Source organism: Monomorium pharaonis, chromosome 2 (genome assembly GCF_013373865.1).
Source record: "Monomorium pharaonis isolate MP-MQ-018 chromosome 2, ASM1337386v2, whole genome shotgun sequence".
Classification (NCBI taxonomy): Eukaryota; Metazoa; Arthropoda; class Insecta; order Hymenoptera; family Formicidae; genus Monomorium; species Monomorium pharaonis.
Genome location: NC_050468.1, coordinates 11388849 through 11396603, shown reverse-complemented (window position 1 = coordinate 11396603; position 7755 = coordinate 11388849).

Genomic DNA, 7755 nt, shown 5'->3' with positions numbered 1-7755 from the left:
CCACCCGGCGAGTTCAAAAAGGGAGGAAAAAGAAGAAACATAGAGAAGAAAGAAAGGCGGCTATCTCCATAAAGCGATCGCTGAGACCCTCGCCCTTTTTCCATAGACGCGCCGCGCGTCTCGCCTCTAAGTGTATTAGATTCGCGTTTCGAGTCATGGAAGAAGCCGAAGACGACGGAGGCCGAGAGGAAGGCAGGGGGAGGGGATAGGTTTCGAACTGTGCGAGAGGGTAAGTCCGAGGGCGCGGGCCTGTACCCCGCTAATGGCACCCTCGGGGTATTCCCGGAGAACCCTCTCGTATTTATTATTTAGCGCGGGATGCTCGGAGGAAGCGAGAGGAAAAAGGAAAAGAATCGGCAGGAGAAGAAAGAGGGGACGGAAAAACGGCGGAAGAGGTCGGGTAGGGGGTCGGGGGCGACGATTTATCCGCAAACACCGCACACATCGCGGAGCACGGAATAACGTCGAATACGGTTTAGAGAATGGAAACCGCGGGAAATTAACGCCGACACGACGAGGTCGGAAGATAATCCTGGGTCAGGACGCTGGGTCAGCGGTGCGCTGCAACCCGCGCTCTCGATCTTTAATCTTTAAACCTCAGATATATATTAACAGAGATCTCCTATTTGCGGTTACTGAGACACTTAAATGCGAAAAGGAAGAAATCACTGTTTCAGCGTGATCATAAATAATAATAGCGTTTCTCTCTTTCTCTTTCTCTCTCGTGTAATTTTTACCTTGGGTTTTGTGCAATTAATACGCGTCGCGAACGCGTCGCAGGAATTTCTATTTTCATCTCCTCATCCGGGAGAATTTATCGGGTACCGAGGTGGTGCAGATTAAATCCACTTGTCGAAGATAATCTGGCCATTAGCACGACTGCGCTATCCGCGTCGACGATGAATCGACGGATTGGTCGACCGGGGGGAAAAAAACCCGCGCTTTCGGGAAAACGATCGACGCCGCGTAAAAACAGCAGGTGCCGTTGGTTAGAGAGAAGGAAGAGAAGACTGCGTCGGGTTAGCGGCCCGGGGTTGTCCGGTGAGGGGGGGGGGGGGGGAGGGAACAAGTGCGGACGAAATCGGAAACGATTGTCGCTCGCGTCCGTTCGAAAAGGCATCGGCGCCGGCAATTTGCGCGTCAGGGAAATGCATGCTTCGGTGGCAGCAGCTGCTGCATGTTATTGATACCACATTTCTCCCGATTTGACGAATTGCCGTGCTGGACTAATGGTCCGAATGCGAAGGTAGCGCAGCCCCCCTTCCGTCCCGACAATCGTCGTCTCTCGCGCTGCTCGGTCTCGTAAAACTATAACCCGCTATAACTCATAACTCTCCCTCCCCCCTCTCCACCCCCTTGAAGGAGAAGGAGGAGAAGGAGGAAGGGAAGGCACCGGACCCCGGAGGAACGCAGGCAGGATCGGAAAGGAAAACGGCCAAACTTATGCTCGGTTAGCCGGCATAGCTCGACGTTGGAGGTCAACGCGCTCGATACCTCCGCGCGCACGCGACCGCATTCGCGTTGATTTCCGTTTTGCCGCAGGACTCTCGACGGCATGGACCATTCCGGAGATCTCTCGCCGGTACCCTCGCTCGGGATGGCAATTCTACCGCGAAACCGATTCCATTTGGGCGTGAGTCGATTTTGCGTCCGAGGCCCCGAACTTTTTTGTGACTTTTGTTAGGGGGATTGTGAACGGCAGATTTATTCGCGAATCGATTTGTCACGGTGCAAATTCGACGCGACTATCCTTTTGTCGAGGTCCCTTTCTTCTTCATCGTAGGCGAATATCTTCGCGATTAAATTTTATTTACCCTTCTAAGGCAAAACTTAATGACGTTGACGGCTTTATATGTTAACATGTAGTATACTTTATTAAATAAATTTGTTGACTTTTAGTGACAGTCAGCGTTCTTCTGTTGTATATTACAATGTGTAATTAATAACTGTGCGTTAGAGTATAATACAATTAAAATTTTTACAATCTATCTTATTTACAATCTATAATTTTTTAAAATACACTTAAATATTATATGTATATATAAAACAAGATTACAACTATATGTGTACATACGGTGCCATCTGCCATCATTGCAGCGAAACATCGGATTCAAGTTTTGAAATATCGAACGGCCGGTTTATCTATTGAGGAATGTTAACTTTTACAAACATCCAACAATTAATATAACTTTAAAAGTTAATTATTGTTCAATTTTTTTACTTTTTAAAATAAAATATAGCTATTATAATAATTATAATTAAATTATTGCTTTTTTGTTTTTGTACTATTGATCTAGATGTCAGTAAAAGAGAAAAAAAAGAAGTGAAATTATATTACGCACAGCGTTTTGCTAGCAGCATTCCTGGAATGATAATAGCATCATTTAAACTGTTCGCGTAATTAACGAAGCTAAAAACTTTTGACCTTTAATTACGTAGACCATTGTGCTTGTAGAGTCCTTTCTTTCTCCCAGATGCAATGGAAACATGAATGCGCTCTACTGAAAAAAAGTGTCCTGCAATCTACATTTATAATGCGCGCCTTTCACACGAACTTTTCCTTATGTCACATAAAAATTTCTTAATCAAAATATAAATTACACAGCGACAAAATTTTTGTAAGTTTTGTGCTAAATTTAAAAAATGTAGTCTGATTCAAATTAAAATTTGTATTAATATTTTGGATTAATTGTGTCTTATATATATTTGATCAATATTATATATGTATATTTTGTGATTGACTAATATTGACTCAAGATGTGGATTGATATGATTGACCAGATTCGTGTGTTTGGCATAAATGCGTCGACATATATACATATATGGCATGGCGTCGCAAGTACATACCAAAAAGGCATCTACTCAAAAAGCTTATAGATGAGAATCTAGCATCATCAGTATATGATCATGCCTTCATTGTCTCTACGTTTGCCTGAGAAACGCCCATTCAACGGCTAGCTGTTTATATGGATGAGTCCATAACGCTTACGCTTCTATGTTATTTCGGTAAATACTACCCATAACATCCCATTGTTTCGAGAGTCGAATATTTATGTAAAACAAGCTGTTGTCCAGAGAGGACCATTCTATTACCCGCATAGATGCAATATAATTTATCTTATATTGAATTTCTTTCTCTATAAGTTATATTATTTTATTGATTACATACATTTGGACATAATATTACAATGCATCAAGCTCTTTTTTTAAATAATTTATAATAGCTTTGCCTTCATGTGTGTGTGTGTGTGTGTGTGTGTGTGTGTCTGTGTTTGGAACAATATACATGTACATATATGTAGTCTATTTCTTTAATGTAAATTCAGCTTTTTAATGATACCAAATTTTTTTTGACATAAAAATACTGTACAATTTTTTTTAATTATCAGCTGCAAACAACGACATGTCGGTCTGATCGCTTACTACTCTCTCTACGCGGTAAGACAGTCCTTAAAAAGGTTCACTGGATAAATAGGGTTAAAGAATTCTCGACTGAACAAACTATACATACCTATTTGTAAGGATACTTGAAACGCTTCCAAAAGTATTTATCTTTGCCATCATCTTTAACAACATAGTTCATAAAACCGTCGTAAAAGTAGAAAATAAAAAGAATAAAAACGTACTATATTTTATGAGATTTATTTTGTTACTTCCTTGAAAATTATACCTTTTAACCTCTTGAATAGCAACGCAACCGTCGTAAAAGCGTATAGTTGATTGTTATTACTTGCTTTTCCTTTACCTTGAAAATTTATTAACTAAAAATTAGAAAATTTCGTCAGACATACGTTTCTGTGAGATTTAAATATTTTTCATACATTTTAATTAAATCATTAAAACATTATTTTATTTTATTTTTAATTAATAAATTTTTTTAAATAATGTAAAAAAGTTTTATATTTTATATTTCATATTTTATATTTTATTTTTGTTTAAGAAATATATAACATAATTATTCACATTAAATTTAAATATAATTTTAATATTGTATCTAATATTCTTTTAAATGAAATAGATTTGTTTATAATTAAGAAAAATAAAAAATTATTTTGATAAAGTCAGCGGTCAGAGATAATTTTATCTATAGATAAGTTTACAACAGTATGATAAATTTTGATTGAGAAGATACATATATTTGTCAATAAAACAACTTATCATGTTTAATAAAAATTAATAAAAAGTTAATGTGCCTCTGAAAATCTGTTTTAAACTGGAGGAGCTGGACGTTCTCTACCCTATCTATTGAGTTAGCTTGAGGCTTGTAAGAGTGGGTGGGCCTGACGGTCGATCCAAGAACCGAATCGGCCGGCTGGTACCGGCACGACTGGTAGGGAGAGACGGACGCCGTGTAACAGTCGGGGGCCCTTGAGGCCCCTCTAGCGACTCGAGAGGGGAGAACAGGGGGCAAAGGCACATTCCAAGGCAGAACGGCTGCCAGTGAAGGTGGAAGGCCCCAACACTCTCTCACGGTATCCTGCTTCGCGTCTGCTCTCCGATTTGCTTTCTGGCGCTATTGCGATATAACGAACTTGCAAATTTTATCGAGAAATGTCGATCTCTTATTAGGTCCAGAAGAAGTTTATATCTTTATTTACTTGCTGTGCAGGTTACATTTTTTTGAAGCTCGTCGAACTCTCGTAATTACGAGCCTACCTGTGTGCTGCGTAGTGTGCAAATTGTGAACGTTTCGTTAGCGGCGAGAACGGAAATTAGGCATACTTGTTGCTGTTTGTGATTTATTATATTGAATATCATCGTAATATCGAGATGGACTTTGTGAATAATAAGTGTGAGTGCTAATCTGTTTGTTTCAATTATTAGCCTCTCAATAAATTATTCTTCATTATAATTTATTGTAAAACAAACTTAAAATGGTTAATTTTAAAATCCTAATTGCATATACAAAGTTATTAGGTAACCATAATTAAAAGTGATTAATTTAAAATATTTAATGGTTCTTGTCTTCGAATGTTTCTTTGTGAGTTTATTTATCGTTAATCCGCAATTATTTATAGAATCAGTGATTCATCTTTCAACATTTGCTTTATCAGGATGCTCTGTATAAATAACCGATTGCTCAGCGAAATTTTATCGCCGTCAACCGAGGAACTCTCGAGGAGCTCTTACATCTGTTGCACCAGCTCACTCCGCCTGCTTCTTAACCATGAGACTGCCGTGGTTCCTTGCAATATGACGCTTTCAGAAATATCGCAGCCTTGTTAAGCGTCGCATCGGCTAACAATTGGGGAGACGGAAAAAAAAGGAGAGGAAAAAAAGGGAAAGGGACAACTTCGAGGCATACACTTTTGGAAAATGCACCATCTTGAAATCGTAGGAGGATATTCCCGAGGGATAACGAAGAACGAGGACCGTCCTGTCGCACAACGGGGCCTGACATCGTGCGCAGATCGTCGGGCATGCGGAAGGCAAACAGCAGTCGTCGGGCGACAGTGATCGAGAGGATCCGGCTCTCAGGAAAACCGACTCGCAGGTGAGAGCAAACGACGACGACGACGACGACGACGACGTTACATTTCGATCGCGCTGCAGATTACGGCAGGACTAAATGCAGCCGCGTGATTTCGTAACGCGCGTGCGAAACACGGGGCCTGCACCGCCGCCGCGCCGACGAAAAGGTCGTCAATTCTTCTCACGGTCTCGCATCGGCGAGTCGCAAAGAGTAACTTGGAGAAACTCTCTTGAGCGTGATTCACGTAACCGATTATGTGAATGGAATTTTATTTAAAAGTTATTTATATTTCATGTATTGCGCAATATGTCTCGGATGATGACTTGTATTAAAATGTTCATCGCGGGCGTCGGAAAAAAATAGTTTTTATTTAGCTAATCAGTTTTGATTTAACTTGTAGATTCATTTCGCGACTACGAAGTTACGAAATCAATCAATTAATAATTTTAATCTATTGGGTCAACTTGATATTAATTACAAAAAATCACAGCAATTTCGAATGTTCTTGCAAGAGCGTGCTAACTCGATTTCATCGATACCCATGAGCGCGACGACCATTCAACTATACTTTTCTGGATAAGCGAAATTAAATCCACGTGCCGCGAGGATATTTCCATTCTTGTCGACTATCACGAGATCATCGAACGACAGAAAAAACTTACGGCGTCCGAGTCCAAGCCATCGGCATCGAACTTGACCGTGGCCTTCGAAGTCTTTGCGCTCGTATAACGAGATACGAGGAATGTGAGCGGCCCGGAGTCACTGGTTGTACTTACGAAGACCACTTCGGACTCTGGTTATAGCGGTTAGATGCCCGACATCAAACGAGCTCGACGCGATGTTGGAGCGTAATTTTGCAAGGCAAAATTTTTTGCGCGTTTCTTAATTTTTATAGCATTTTTCGCACGTAGCTAAACAATGTGCACAAATTGGAATTGATTTAAAGAGCTTTGGATGATATATCTAACTAACTCATAAATGATATATCTGATTATAATCTTACAATTATTGAAAAGACAACAGAGAGATTTTCTATAGACTTAAGAAGATGTAAGTTTAACCGTTTTCATGACATTTCATTTATTTCAATTAAAAGTTTTAATATTATATTTTTTTAAATGTATATCAAATATGTTTTTTAAATATAAATGTTTATTTAATTAAGTCAAACTTACTGTGGGGATAACTATTTCTAATAATTTCTCTGCACTTAATTATCTACTTTTTATAATTTGATGTTTTCTTGTGGACTTACAAAGTATAATAAACTTACAATTGAAATCCGTAACAATTCTTAACGAGGTAAACGGGTAATAAACCGCTTCAGTACCTTCTTGAAATATTCACACAATGCTTGTTAGTAAAAGACCACCCTCTCTTTTGAAAAGTCATTTGAAGAACCGCTAAAGTCTTTTCAAAGATGTTTATTCACGTTTGGGTAAAGTCATTGAAAAAGTTTTAACGACGAATGGTGATAAAGTTTTGCGAGATTTTGCATCCGTCACAACGCTATCGTAACTTGTCATAATTTAGAGATTCATCACTTTTGTTATCTGATTTCTGCTGATAAAATTAGCTTTTTTTAGTTTTCCAAATTTTAAAGAAAAATTTTTTTTATTATTATATATATCTCGAAAGATATCAAAACATTTAATATATGAAAAGACGTTTTATTTTAATAACAAACCATTAAATGTTTAATATAAAATTTATGAGATTTTCTTTTTAACGTTCTTAAATTATTAAAAAATTATAAATTACATTTGTTTGAGATATCTTTTTAAAACAATACTTCTTTTATTCTTTTTCTGTCACATCGACAGAAGTGCACGTCAAACGGGAAAACTTGATTATAGTTATTCAGTAACCGCTCACGTTTTTCATTCAATTACAAATGAATCTAACTCATTACTGTCATACACGCGATATACAGTTTGAGACGAGGGTTGGCAGCAACGGCGTTGACACATCGACCATCTAGATCAGAATCGATGCGTCCATCGATTCACGAGTGCGCAGTGACCGGTATTCCGTGTATCGTGACGAGTGGTGGTTCGTTTTGATGTCCTGCATCATTGCACTTGATAAATCGTTCTATATTACGAAACAGCGGGAGCCACTACGAGCAACATATAAAAACAAAGATCGACCGGGGAGATCCGTCTAGCGAGCACTTTGTTTCACATCTTCTCTTATTTATTATTATATGGCTGACACTCCGTAATTTTTCCATTATTTTTCGAGGAAGAAACTTTATGTGGTCAACTAATCTTCAGAACTTC